At 39.7% G+C, this 14,236-nt stretch overlaps 1 protein-coding gene across 3 annotated transcripts in view; it reads left to right on the top strand.

Moving 5' to 3' along the window:
* The first annotated feature begins 460 nt into the window (after positions 1 to 460).
* CTNNB1 (catenin (cadherin-associated protein), beta 1, 88kDa) overlaps positions 461 to 14,236 on the top strand; it is a 38,361-nt gene continuing 24,585 nt past the window's right edge. For 2 of the 3 annotated variants that reach the window (XM_012663195.1, XM_012663269.1), the window contains exon 1: positions 488 to 707. The gene's annotated coding sequence lies outside the window, so the exon portion shown is untranslated. Of the gene's footprint in view, positions 708 to 14,236 lie in introns of all 3 variants that reach the window. The other variant, XM_012663124.1, reaches the window with a different exon arrangement.

Genomic DNA, 14,236 nt, shown 5'->3' on the forward strand with positions numbered 1-14,236 from the left:
CCGGCCCTGACCTCGGAGCCCCGGCCGCTGCCGCCGGGGTCCCGAACTTCCGCCTCCCAGAATCTGTTCCATCCGCCCCGCGCGATCCCTGAGGGCAGGGGCCGAGGTGCCAACTCCCGCGGGCAGCAAGAAGCGCGCAGGCGAGCCCCGAGTCTGCTCTCAGGGTTAGGGGTGCTCGCGGGGCGGGGGCGTCGGGCTTGGGACAGAGGAGGATCCCGGGGTCGCCCTCCCCCGACCCCGGCCGGCGAGGGTCCGGCTTCTCCGCCGCAGACCATGGCGCCCTGACGGGCTGCCCTCCGGTTCCGCGCGGCCGGCGGCCCGCAGCTTCCACCCTGGGAGCGTCCAAGGGGTGCGCTACCACCCCGCCCTGACTCGGGGCGGTCCACGGCGAGCTGCTGGGCGGCGCGGGGACTACTTTCCGCCGCCCGCCCGCGCCCCGCCCCTTGTCCTCGCGCGGCGGAACGCTCCGCGCTGCGCCGGCAGCGGCAGGATACAGCGGCTTCTGCGCGACTTATAAGAGCTCCTTGTGCGGCGCCATTTTAAGCCTCTCGGTCTGTGGCAGCGGCGTTATCCCGGCCCCGGGAGCGGAGAGCGAGGGGAGGCGGAGACGGAGGAAGGTCCGAGGAGTAGCTCCAGTCCCCGCCGAGCCGCCACCGCAGGCCGAGGACGGTCGGACCCCCGCGGCGGGAGGAGCCTGTTCCCCTGAGGTGCTTGAGTGTTCCGTTCCTTACCCTTCCGGGGCTGCTCCCGCTCCCTCTTGGAGCCAAACTTAGTCGCCGGCGCGCAGTCCCGGCGGCGGGCGCGGAACCGGGCCCGGCGCAGCCCGGAGGCCTGGGGTGGGGAGCAGGGGGCTCAGGCGGGCGGCCGGGTGAGCCGCGCCCGGGCGCGGAGGGCGGCGGCCGGGCCCGGGTTCCGGTCGCACTGCCCCTCGGGGGCCCCCGGGGGCGCCGCTTGCGGGGAGGGGGTGCCGCGGGGGCGCGTCCAGGAGCCCGGATGGCCGGCGGGGTGGGGGTGGGGGCTGTGGTTTCCGTCCGGGGCTCCAGCCGTGGCCGAGTTTGGGGGAGGGACCCTGTGCCTCTGGATGCGCTGGGGCCGGGGTGGGGGGCGGGGTGGGGACGGGGGACTCCGCCTTCCCAGCCCCAGCGGCGAGTTGGGGTTCGCGCGCTGAGGCGGGGACGCCACCCCAGGTCCCATCTGCCTTGGGGATAGGGCCGGTGGACTTTCTCTCCAGATTTCCTCTTTTCGTTCTTAAGGAAAATTAGAGAAGTGTTAATGTTGGGTTTTTTTTTTTTTAAATGCTCTGCCTATGTGAGTTTGAATCGAAGCAACTTTAAACCTTAGTGGAGTATCCAAACTCTTAGTGCAGCCGGTGCGATGCGTCAGTAGGGTGTGCACCTATAAAAATCCGTGTCTTGCACCTATATTTTCTCGTACCTTGCAGTGAGTGAAAGCGATGTGTAATGTACTGCGAGTCTTCTGGGTTTATGGCAGTGAGTATGAGACCCTAGTGAATTAAGGGGGAAGGGGGAGGCGAGGGTGACTTACTTACTACTGCTTATCAAGCGAACCGCCGGATTGAGCCTCTTTAACTGCTTCAAGAATTTTGTTAGTAGAAATAATTTATCCAAATAGTTTTATGGTAGCTAAACTTGATTTTGGGGGCACATTTTCTTTTCAACGGAGTGGATTTTTTTTCCTTGCCACGAAATTGGCCAAATGAAATTCAGGCGTTGCAACTTCTTTCAATGTTTTGTCTGCGGAGAGGACTTTGAACCGAGACTTTCGAAGTTCCCATAGCCCGCTTCTGAACCTGCCAGGCTTTGACAATCGGTTGTAGTTGCAGTTGTAGTTGTTTCCTTCGTTTTCTGTTCCCTTTTGGTGGGAGCATTGTCTCATACTTTGTATCTTCCAGACATCTGTGGTCCCCCCCGCGCCCCCCCACCCCGTTTGTGAGTGGTGAATGAAGAGCGACTGGGTTGCTGGTATGCAGAGGTCGGCAAAAGGAAATCAAGGAGTGGTTTGAGTGAAGTAAGAGCTTTGTATCATGAATAATGGTGGCTTAGACTAGACATCAACTTTGAAGAGATGGCAGCATTTCCTTTGATAAAGTCTAGGCTAATGTTTTTCAGATCGCTAACTTGTAAAAGTATTTTTTCTGGAATTTAGAAAGCCATTTCATTATTTACTTAACAATTGGTGAACAGTCAGTACCTTCATATGTCTTCGTGTTAACTTGTTTCATCCTAAGAAATACTAAATTTAGCTTGAAGTGTTATTTACATTATGCTGCTGTTTATTATCTGCTTAAATTAGTGACATAAATTTCTACTTTGGAGGCTGTTTGAACTAAGGCGGCTGCTGCTACATTTATTTTACTCTAACATTTAAAACCTCAAAATCTCTGAATTAAAAAAAAATACCCTTAAGGTTTATTTGAGGATGTCCTTTCACACTAGACAAAATTTGATTAATTTGCACCCAGTATTCATTACTTTGACCTAATCTTTGTTCTGAAGGCCATGTGCAAGGACAAGGCCCTGAAATGATTGCAACAGTAACTTGAAAAACTTGCAGAAGTCTATTCTGTAGGATTAAAGGAATGCTGAGACTATTCAAGTTTGAAGTCCTGGGGGAGTTGGGGGTGGAGGGGACTGGGCTAGAAAGCATAGTATAGCATGTAACTTAGAGCCCTGTGGAGTTCTAGGCTTTACAGTCTCCCAGAAACCAAGTCATTTAAAACAGTTGTCCGGAAACAGGAACTTTTAAAAAATAAGGTGGCTAGTGAAAAATGAAGCATTTCGTGGTGTTCATGTATCAAAAAGTATTGAAGAAGTATGTTTTTTTTTTAACTGTCATCTGATTACTTCCTTTACCAAGATTATGATGTAGAAAAACGTATATTCCAATATTAAAATGTATCAATCTGAATTGAGCTTCCTGCTGTTCCTGGCGATGACTGGAATAAAAATTGTCGTAAGTGAAGGTCTATATGCTTATTTTCATAACATCACCACCACCACCAAGATAGAATGGGAAAAGAAGGAGGCAAGTTTCTCTAAGGGTACTTTGAAATGTGGTGCTTAGAAAAAGTATCTGCAATTATCCTCTTTTGTTATAGGGTGCCGGTGGATAGAAGAGCGTGTTAAGTATTGTTGAAACTGTGGGCGTGGAGAATTCAAAAGTTCGAATATCATTCCTTAATAGTTATAAAAGTAGCAGTGAAATTACAACTCCTGAAATGGACTTTTTAAGTATATTCAGCCAAATGAAACTTTAGTGTTAATGCAATGAAATTATACATCTGTCTAGTTATAAATAAGATGATTTTCTTTCTTTCTTGTGGTGTCCTAGCTACTGATAATACTTCTCGATGAGTAGGTGGTAAATTTTAAGTTTGTACTTTGAGCTCAATCAGAAGTACGCTTGACTGCTAACCCAGGACAAAGGATGAATTCTTGTAGAACTGGACAGACTTCTAACAGAAAATATTTGCAACTCTTGTAGTGCTATATGTTGATTTGTGACATTGTTTTTGAAAACATTACTTGTGTTAACTTAGTTGTTTTCTTGTAGCCCTCTTTTTATTGGAACTATGGTATCTATTGTTGAAACAGCTTGAATGAAAACATTTTTATACTGTAAAAGTAAACATAGCCCAGGAGCTGCTTCTGATTTGTCAGTATGTAGCTAGCTGTTGCCTGCTGTACCTTCATTGAGAAGATACCGATTTGCAGAATTAGTTCTCCTTCTTTAATAGACTATTGTTTATGTCATATTGTTACAATTTAGTGTGCTAGATATCTAGACTAATAGGTTAAAATAAATACATACTCCTCAGGTTTCACAAAAGGAAAATATGTGATTTGTGTTCATTGAAAATGAGTGGGAGTTAAATTCTATAGTTTTTCATCACTTAAATTCAGGAGAAAGTTCTTTATTTCCTCTGTTTACTTAAGAAAGCTGCTTTTGTGTTTCATGCAAGACTGAGCTTGACTCATTTGAAACCTGGATTCATCTGGAGAGGCCTGAATCCTGCTATCTTTGAAGTATGCATATAAACTGCTCTCTCCCTAAGGAGAAAGACTCTCTTAAAAGAGGAAGTCAGTCACATTACAAACCCATTTTTAGGGTTTAACCATTTTTTTTTTTATTAAGTTTATTGTGGGCATCTCTTCTATTAAGAGACACTCCCCCTTCTCAAAGCCTCCCTGAAACCCGAAGCAGCAGAGCTAATAGTGTTAGAGCATGTTTTCATTGAATGTTTTGGTCATGTTGAGTGCCCTCCAGTGGATATAGTATAGTGCTTTTTTTTTTTTTTTTTTTAATTCCAGCGAGTTTGTGTGAATATTTTTATGAAGAGTTCTTATGAGAATCAATTAAGAAAACTTTGGATTATAAAATAATTCATTTATATCAGTACTGCTAATTAAAAGGCTGGCTTGAGAAAATGTCATCTCAACCAATATTTGCAGGAGAAAAGTCAAAGTTAAAGTAGGGATTTTTTTTTTTTTAGGTCACTTTAAATATGCAGCTCTGCTTAAATATAATGATAAATCAGAAACTCAATATAGCACTTTAGGAGGTAAAAAATCATAATGTTTAGCCATGTTGATGAATTACAGAAACTAAAATTCTCAGAAAAAGTTAATGAAGATGTGAATTGTCAAGTTGTCTGAAACCATTTCACAGTAAAACATGAGCAAGTGCTCAACTAGTTTTATTAGTAACTAGATAGAAACAAAGCTGGTTGGTTGAGTTAGTGTATGTGAACTAAAATACACCCTAGTGACTATAGGGTCTCATTTGTACAGAGGGGTGGGCTGTGATACATAATAACAGTATTTTGCCCTTTAAACTTTTCAATAAAGAGCTTTTTCTAGGCCCGTATGTTAAAGTTCATGGCATTTCTGTTAGTGACATTATTTTCTGAAAATACTTGTTTCAAATCAGTCTGATTAGTAACAGGAATGAAGCTTATTCTGAATTAGTTTTTGGAAGTCAAATGGTCAGTTTATGGAAGATTATCAGGGTTTGGATTTTTTTTAATTTATTTTCCAGGATATGTTGTTAAAATGAAATTAAATGTTAATAGTGTAGGGAGAGTAAATGACAGTATCATTGAATGCTCTCCTTTGCCCTTGGAATTCAGTGTAATTTTGTGGAAATGTACTATTGTTATATCTAGTTATTTTTTAAAAAACCCAAAAAGTAAGAATGCCTCCAGTGCTTTGTGTGAATGATTATTTTAAGAAGAATTAAGTATTCCTCTATCAAGGATCATATTTGTAATTAGTGATGTCTAAGTTGGTGCTTAGTATTTGCAGCATTTCTACAAATTTACTGTCTTTAAGCTTTTGTTCCTAACCCTAACCCTAACCAGATTGTGGGCATTTACTGTCTTTAAGCTTCTGTTCCAATTTCTCAAGATATGAGAAATGAGAGTAGATTGAAAGTTCTTTTTAAAATTATGTACACACAACTCACTGAAAAAAAAATTTGCTACTGGGGAGTTAATTTGTCCCTTGAAATTGGCTACCTGCCTTCATAATGCAGCATACTGCAATTTGATGTTCAAGAAATGTGAGTATAATGATTGCTTTCGCAAGCCATATAGGATTGGTCTTATTAAACTGTAGTGGGAATGGCTACTCAGGTGTCTTCAGAACCAGGTAGATATGGGGTAACTGGGACAAATTGGAGCACATATGTCCCTTCTAGTCAGTCAGTCATAAGCAGCTCCAGCCATTGTGTGGGAATGTTTCCATTGCCAGATCATCTGATTTTTTTTTTTTTCTCTAAGCGAAACAGGAAATCAGATTAATGTACATCTCTCAATTTGCAAATGATGGTGAATGAAATTCATGTTTTGAGACACTATTTAGCACAAATTGAATCTATTGGCAGAATACTTTGTTTGTAACCTAGTCCTATTTGGAGTACTTTTTTTTTTTTCCCCGTGATGATTCACTGAAATTATTCTTTCAGTGAATTTATATAATTTAGCAAATAACATTGTTAAACTATTAGGTTTGTATTAGGCATTTGGAAAATGTGTTCTATCAATTGATTATACATTATGAACTTAATCTGTGAAGACACTCAAGATGCTGGACAAATTCTGACTGTGTATACACAATTCATGTCAGCCTCAAATTTCACTGAAGTCTTTAAATCATGTCCTAGTTTACAGCAGAGGTCTACATTTCTAAGCTAACTGTTACTATTAGACCAGATCCAAAACTTAAAAGCAGTTTAAATAATTAAAAGTTAATTGACTATGTTTTATTTAAATTAATGGCATATTGCTTTTTGGTCAGTGTAAATTTATGTAGGCAATTAAATAGATTTTGGTTAAATCTTTTGCTGCTAACAAGGTTTTTCATTTCCAGAGTTTGAAAAGTTGGGTATTTAGTCTTCAGACTCCATGTTTAAATGGCAAGCTATGCCTGGACTGAAAATGCAAACCATTGGTTTTTAAAGCATCATCTGAAAATAGTGCTGTAGGCTGCAATTATTTTTGTGGTGATATGGTATAAAATGCAAGCAGATCAGTGAACCTTTCATGAAACATTAATCCTAGAGGCATCTTACCCCACCCCTCCCCCGCAGCGTATCCCACAATCCCCATGTGACTCTTCACGGAGTCACTGTAAAGTTTCTTTTGTAATGTTCCAAAAGTTTCCTACCTCTGGTTTCTTTTGAACTTGTTGAAAAGGCTCTTTTTCTTTTCCCACCCCTTATGACAATTTGAAGAGTGTGAACAGCTGGATGATGCTGGGACAAAACTACTTTATAGCACTTCCCATTTTCTCCCTTATTTATTTCCATCTTTTAGGGTTTTCACTAATATTCCCATGGTTTTACTTGTGATTTAATAATTCACATGTTGCTGGACTGATACTTTCTTTTTAACTGATTTGTAACAGGTATGTTAAACAATTAGTTTTAAAATTGGGGGAGGGAGTGTTATTTTTAACTTTAGGTTCTTTTAAATTGATCAATGTGGCATACAAACCTTATCTATGATTAATAAATCTTAAATGCTGGTAGCTGATCTGAGTTGGAAGTAAAAGATATATAAAAGCTGAAGGGTTAGGCTTAGTTTAATATCATTAACAGGGTTCTATAAAGCTGAAATAATGGTGGTGTATATGTACATAAATGTAAAACACATACTTTATTGGACATTATCCATATAAAAATGTGAGGAGTTAAATTTACTGCAAAATTTCTTGGGAGTGCAATTTGAAGATGATCTTAAATGGTTATAGTAATTTGCTGCACTGAGGAATGGTTGTTGCAAACTGGTCCCAATTTTCCTTTAATATGAAGTAAACTGAACAGCTGTAACAGGCTTTAAGAACTGCATTTTTTTTTTAAAGTGTAGTTAAGTGGTTTGGGGGCAAGGGTGTAGGGAGTTTGTCTGTGTTTGAAGTTTTGCATATACTAGATGAATGCCACATATATGAGGGAGGAACAAGGGATTCTTCGAAATATTTTTTAATCCAAGTGGAGTTCCATTCCCTTGTGTAGGAAAGTGCTGAGGTAGACACTTAAATGCCTTTTTGAGCTACTGAAAGAATGTGGCAATGTCAAACATTACTTATACTTTATAGTTCATTTAGATACAAAAGTGGAAACTGAATGTTATTTAGAAAACATAGTATACTGACATAGCATTCTTTAAATAGATGTATACATTTAGTGTATCAGTTTTATGGCATTTTGCTTAATTTTAATGTTTGCACAGTTTTTAAGCCCAACTCTTTTATTTTGTATTTGATAGTTGTCCTCCGTAGGTCACTATTTCCTGCTTTAATTCTGCTGTCATTTTTGCTGGGTCCTGAATCAGAGTGCCAGCCATTCTATTCTACATGAGGCTAGAAAGATGTTATGTCAGAAGATCAGGAGTCACTCTTGAGACAGAATAATGATAGTTAAAATGGTATCAGTGATAAGTGGAAGCTGGGAAATAGTAAAATAGGATTTTTTTTATAAGAATACTTATTAATCATGCTTGAAGAATACCCTGACTGTATGCTAACAGTCTCAGGTTCTTTTTTGTTGCCATTATACCCCAGATGCTATTACATTTCTCTAGAAAGATCTGAGACAGAAGGGCTATTTAGTACCTTTTCTTTTCTCCTCCAAATCCCTTTTCCCCCATCAGAAACTAAGCAGGAGCCCCTTCACCTTGTTATCAGTCTGCATCAAGGAGTCATCTTTATTTACAGTGAAAGAAGTATTGCATTCTGGTCAGAGGCCAAACCTGAGACATGCCTTTTCAGGGACTTTGTTACTTTAGTTATACCTTGCTCTTATATTACTTTTATCCTCCAGACTCTAATCCTGTTGGTTTTTTTGGTCACCATCTCCCACCTTTGATCATTTCCTGAAATCCATTCATTGTAACCTTCCGGACCTCATAGTCATCAGCAAGTCCCTTATATTCTCGATCTGTTCTGTGAATGTTCCTTTTTCTTTCTTACTCCAACTGTAACCTAGCCTTACCCTGATAATGCTGCCGCTTGTCCTGCAGCTCTCTCAAGTGGTGAATTTTTCCCTTTCTTGCACACCTTATAACACTGAACTGAGAGGTGTAGACTGAGTGTCTTCTTTGTTCCTTGTTGTCACTACTTGACCACTCTTTTCTGAAACTTCAAGCTTTGACTTTCATATCATCAAATCATACTACTCACTACCTGTCTTTATTTTGGGCATCTACCAACCTGCCGGGGTCATTCACCTTCTTTCTTGAACACTATTAGCTCCTGGCTCATTGTCACTGTCTCCTTTAGATCTGTCATAATTCTTGGTGACATCAAGTATCCGTGTAGAGCAGTGCTACTCAAAATGTGGTCCGGTCTGTGAACTGTTACCAGTATGAATTACAATAAGGAGTTTATGCCAGAATGTATGTAAGTCATCTGTCATTAAGTTCACTATTCAGTTCAGCTTACTTTCTTTGTAGCAAGACACTTCTGATGGAGGAAAGCAGTATGTTGATTTATAATTTTCTGTAAGCTCCTTTTTGTGTTGTGGTCTGGCACTTTGAGTAGCATTAATGTAGAAGATGCTTCCAATGTCCTGACTTCTTAGCTCCTTGATTTACTCTCCTCTGTTGATCTTATTTACCACCCTAATTCATCCACATATCCCATGGTCTTTTTCTAGAATACCTTGTCTTTTATCAGTAACTGTGCCCCCTCCGCCAGTCTCATTTCAGGCATCCCACTCTCTCATTCCTTTAGTAAATACTTCAATTCCAACAGCCCCTCAGTCCCACTGGGGCCTGCAATCTTTCTATCCAAGCTTTTCCCTGTCCCTCACCCTCACTTTTACACAGCTGAAATTTCATATTGAATCACAATCAGTTTCTGGTATATATGCTCAACAACCATGTCCCTGTCTGGCTTCCTACTGAGTGATCCCTAAATAACTGTGCACTTTACCTTCTTTGTCACTGTGAATGAACTGTAGTGTTCCAAGATGAGGCTAACTAGTTCCTATCTAGATCTTATCTAGAACACTAGATCCTATCCCATCATGCTCATAAGCATATTACTCTGGCATTCTCCCTTCTCTTGCATCATTGGTTTTTCCTACTCTACTGACTCTTCCCATTAGTATACAAATGTGCTATTATCTCATTAAAAAAATCTTTTCTCCGTTTCTCCTTTCACCTGCCACCCCAGTCTTTGCATCTCATTACAGCGAAACTCCTTAAAACAATTGCTTATATGCTTGTCTCCCCTTTTCTTTTGAATCCCTACTGATGACCAACATGTTATAAATTTCCAGTTCTCATCTCAGGTAACCTGTTAGTGGCATTTGGCACAATTGCTACAGTTGCTTGAAACACTTTTTCATTGGCTTCTAGGCCACCATATCTGCTAACAGGTTTTCTTTCTATCTCACTGGCAGTTCCTTGTTTTTTCTGTTATCTCTTCAACCTCTGTGTTGGAGTGGCTAGAAGTTTAGTACCTGGATCTCTCCTTTTTTGTTGTCCATATTTACTCCAGTCTTATAGCTTTAAACAGATGGTATTTACATCTATTTGCTGATGACTTCCAAATATATATCCCTAGCCTGGGTTTCTCTCCTGAACTCTCTAGATTCTCATACCTAGCTATTATTTTCTTTTTAACATTTTAGATGTCTATGAAGCATCTTAAAATTAACATATCTAAAACTGACCTCCCAGTTTCCCCCAAAGCTGCTTCTCTTAGTCTTTCCCAAATGCAAATCTGTCTTTCCAGCTACTCAAGCTTAAAACCTTGTGGTTCTTGACTTCTTTCCCTCACACCCCATATCTAAATCCTCCCTGTAAATCCTGTCTGCTCTCCCTTCAAAATATAGTCATGTGTCACATAACAATAGGGATACGTTCTGAGAAGTGCATCAGTAGGCCAGATAATGGTTACGCAAACATTATAGAGTGTACTTACACAAACCTAGATGGTATAACCTACTACACACCGAGGCAATATGGTATGGCCTGTTGCTCCTAGGCTACAAACCTGTACAGCATGTGACTATAATGGATACTGTTGGGGCAATTGTAACACAAGGGTATCTAAACATATCTGTACATATGTGTATCTAAACATAGAAAAAGTACGGTAAAAAAACAGTATGAAAGGTAAAAAATGGTATACCTGTATAGGACACTTATCATGAATAGAGCCTGCAGGACTGGAAGTTGCTGTGGGTGAGTGAGTGGTGAGGGAATGTGAAAAACCTAGGACATTACTGTACACTGCTGTAGACTTTATAAAGACTGTACACTTAGACTACACTAAATTTATTTTTAAAAGTTTTTATCTTCAATAATACATTAACCTTATCTTACTGTAACTTTTTTACTTTATAAACTTTTCATTTTTAACCGTTTTGCTGTTTTGTAACATTTGGCTTAAAACACAAACACATTGTACAACTGTACAAAAATATTTCCTTTCTTTATATTCTTATTCTATATAAGCATTTTTCTATTACTTTTTTAAAAAAATTTTAAGTTTTTGTGTTAAAAACTAAGACAAAAACACATATTAGTGTAGGCCTACTAAGGGTCAGGATCATCACTATCACTATCTTCTACCTCCACATCTTGTCCCACTGGAAGGTCTGCAGGGGCAGTAACATGCATGAAGCTGTTATCTCCTATGATAACAATGCCTTCTTCTGGAATATCCCCTGAAGGACCTGACCGAGGCTGCTTTACAGTTAACTTTTGTTTTTGTAAGTAGAAGGAGTACATTCTAAAATAATGATAAAAGTTTAATATAGTAAATATATAAACCAGTAACAGTCATTTATTATCACATATTATGTACTGTACATAATTGTATGTGCTCTATACTTTTATAGGACTGGCAGCACAATGTTTGTTTACATCAGCAACACACCAAACACATTGTGCTGCACTGTTACAATAGCTATGACATCACTAGATGATAGGAAATTTCCAGCTCCATTATAATCTTACGGGACTACTGTTGTATATGAAGCCCATAGTCAGCCAAAATGTTATGTAACACGTGTCTGTATATACAAAATCTTAACCATTTACCTATAGCCGTGCCATCTTAATCTTTTGCCTGTGTTATTGCAAAGGCCTGCTAACTGGTCTCCTGCTTACACTTTTTCTAAAATGCATTCTCAATACAGTAGCCAGGGTAATTCTTTCTAAAGCAATAGATCATCTAATTTTTCTGTTCAAAAACCTCCAGAGGCTTACCATCTCATTCAGTAAAAGCACAAACTTATATGTGTTTGCACCACATCCCAGTAGGTGATGAACCTACTGCTTTTCTCCTCTCATTCCTCTTCAACCTTTTTGTCTCTCCTGGAACTGATGAAGCATTTATCGCTGATGTCAGATATCACTTCCACATTGAGGTCTTCGCTGTTCACCCACTTTTACTTTGTCATAATATCTTCATTTATTTAGTTTGTGGTACTTAATCATACTCTGGAGTAATATTTGTTTACTTTCTTGTTTTTTCCCCCCATTCAGGGTCCCTGTCCTGTTTTTGTATCCCTCATATCCAGAATAGTATCTGGAACTTACAGGTGTTCAGTAATGGTTTGTTGAATGATTATTCTCGAATTGTCCAACCTTTGTTTCCCTCCACCTGATACCTCATTTATTTTCTGCTCCCTCTCACAGTCTGAAAGAGACACGGCCTCCACTTTTCATTCCCATTCCAGTTTGTGTTCTGCCTACATTATTCCAGTGAATGTGCTCCTTGCTGAGTTCATTGCTGGTGTTGGCCAATCAAGTGGATGCTTTTTAGCTTGAGTCTTGCTGGATCACTCTGCATTTGGCACATTTCTTACATCCTCCTAGAATAGCACTCTCCAGAAGTCCACATTTTCTGTGATGGTAGAAATATTCTGTATCTGTGCTGTCCAGTATGATAAGCATCATCTACATGTAGCTATTGAACACTTGAAATGTGGCTATGTGACTGAATAACTGAATTTTTAATACTAAATTAAATTTAAATGTAGATAGACACATGTGGCTAGTGACATTGTTTTGAACAGTGCTGTTTTAGAAACACATTTCTTTTTCCTTACATGGCAGTAGACTTAGTATGACAAGCTAATTAATCAAGCCACATATCTAGGAGACATCTTTAATTCCTTTCATCTACTTTAAGTTCTCTCATATCTGCTATATTCAGTTCATCAACAGAGCCTGTTTTTTCTGCCTCCAGAGTATTTCTCTAATCTAGATACTTCTTGTCCCTAGTGCTACTACCCTAGCATAAGCCCCCACCATCTATCACCTCAACTATTGCTATAGCTGCTTTAACTGGTTTCCCTTCTTTCTTTCTTGTTCCCTTCCAATTTTTTAAATTATAGCCAGCGCCAGCTTTTAAAAACTTAAATGGGATCTGGTTATTCACCTCCTTATAACCCTTCATGACTTTCAGTGGCACTGAGAACCCTACATGATCTGGCTATTTTCAACCTCATCTCATTATACTTAACTCCTCTGCTCTGTAATCAAACTACACTGATCTCAGCAGTTTGTTTTTGAAAGATGATCATGTTCTGTCATGACTTTGGGTTTTTGTGCATGTTTTGTCCTATTTCTGGAATGTTGCTGCTCTGCTTCTTTCAAGTCTCAGCTTGAAGGTTACCCTCAAGAAATCTCTGGCCACTCTGAATGAGACCTTCCACTTGTGCTTAAGTCATTCCACTCCCTTCTCCCACTTGTTATTTACTTATACGCTTATCCACTCTTTGCCATTGTTTATTCAGTTGTCTGTCTCCCTCTCAAGAATGCTAGGACCATGTCTGTTTCAATCACTACTGTATACCCCAAATTTATTAGATTGTGGCATGTAGCTTATGCATAAATATTTGTTGAATAATGAAAGCTATACATTGTATTTATACTATTGGTATTGCTATATCCTGAAACTATTGTGTAAATAAAAGAGTCATGGGAAAGCTTTCTTGTGAAACAAACAAACAAAAAAATGCCTTTTGATGAACATCAGAGTCTGGTAAATTGAGAAAAAATATATCAGTGGATCATTGTTATGTAGCTCCAGGTTATGACTCCTTTATTGGTGTATTTTTGGACTCAATAGAACAAAGATGAGAGTATTCCTAGAAGTTTTTGTATTGAAATAACAAAAGCAGTCACATTTTGGAAGTAAGAGTTCCTAGTTCACTCTACTTTCTGTAACATTCTTCTCTTCCTAAATACAAGAGCCTCATAATTATGAGACTTATTTCTAGGGTAAGGCTGTCAAAGGCAGCAAATGTGTTTCTGTTTGGGAGAATAACATAAATTTGACATGCTTGGTGGTTGCTAAAGGTTAAGAATCTGTGTTGTTTTCATGAATAGATGTTTCTCAAGGAGCTGATGCTAGGCCTACTCTGTTGAGTCAGTTTTTTTGTTTGTTTTTTAACTATGGTTACTTCCTACTATTACATACAGAGTTTGGATCACGTGGTTTGTGTACAGCTATACCCTTTAGCTGTAGCAGCATCAGCAGTCTGTAACACTTAAATAAATAGCACAATGCCAGGACCCTACCCCAGCCCCTGTGATGTAGACAGCGCAGTCATATGTATCTTTAAATGTTCGAGGTTAGTTTGAATTGATTAACAGCCTTGGTTAAAAACCATTGGAAAGATGTGGTTGCCAGTTTAAGGGAGACTCCCCTTCATGCAAACTTGTAGGTCTTTATAGTAAAAAAAAAAAAAAAAG

The sequence above is a fragment of the Propithecus coquereli genome, unplaced genomic scaffold, assembly GCF_000956105.1.
Source record: "Propithecus coquereli isolate 6110/MARCELLA unplaced genomic scaffold, Pcoq_1.0 Scaffold1, whole genome shotgun sequence".
NCBI lineage: Eukaryota > Metazoa > Chordata > Mammalia > Primates > Indriidae > Propithecus > Propithecus coquereli.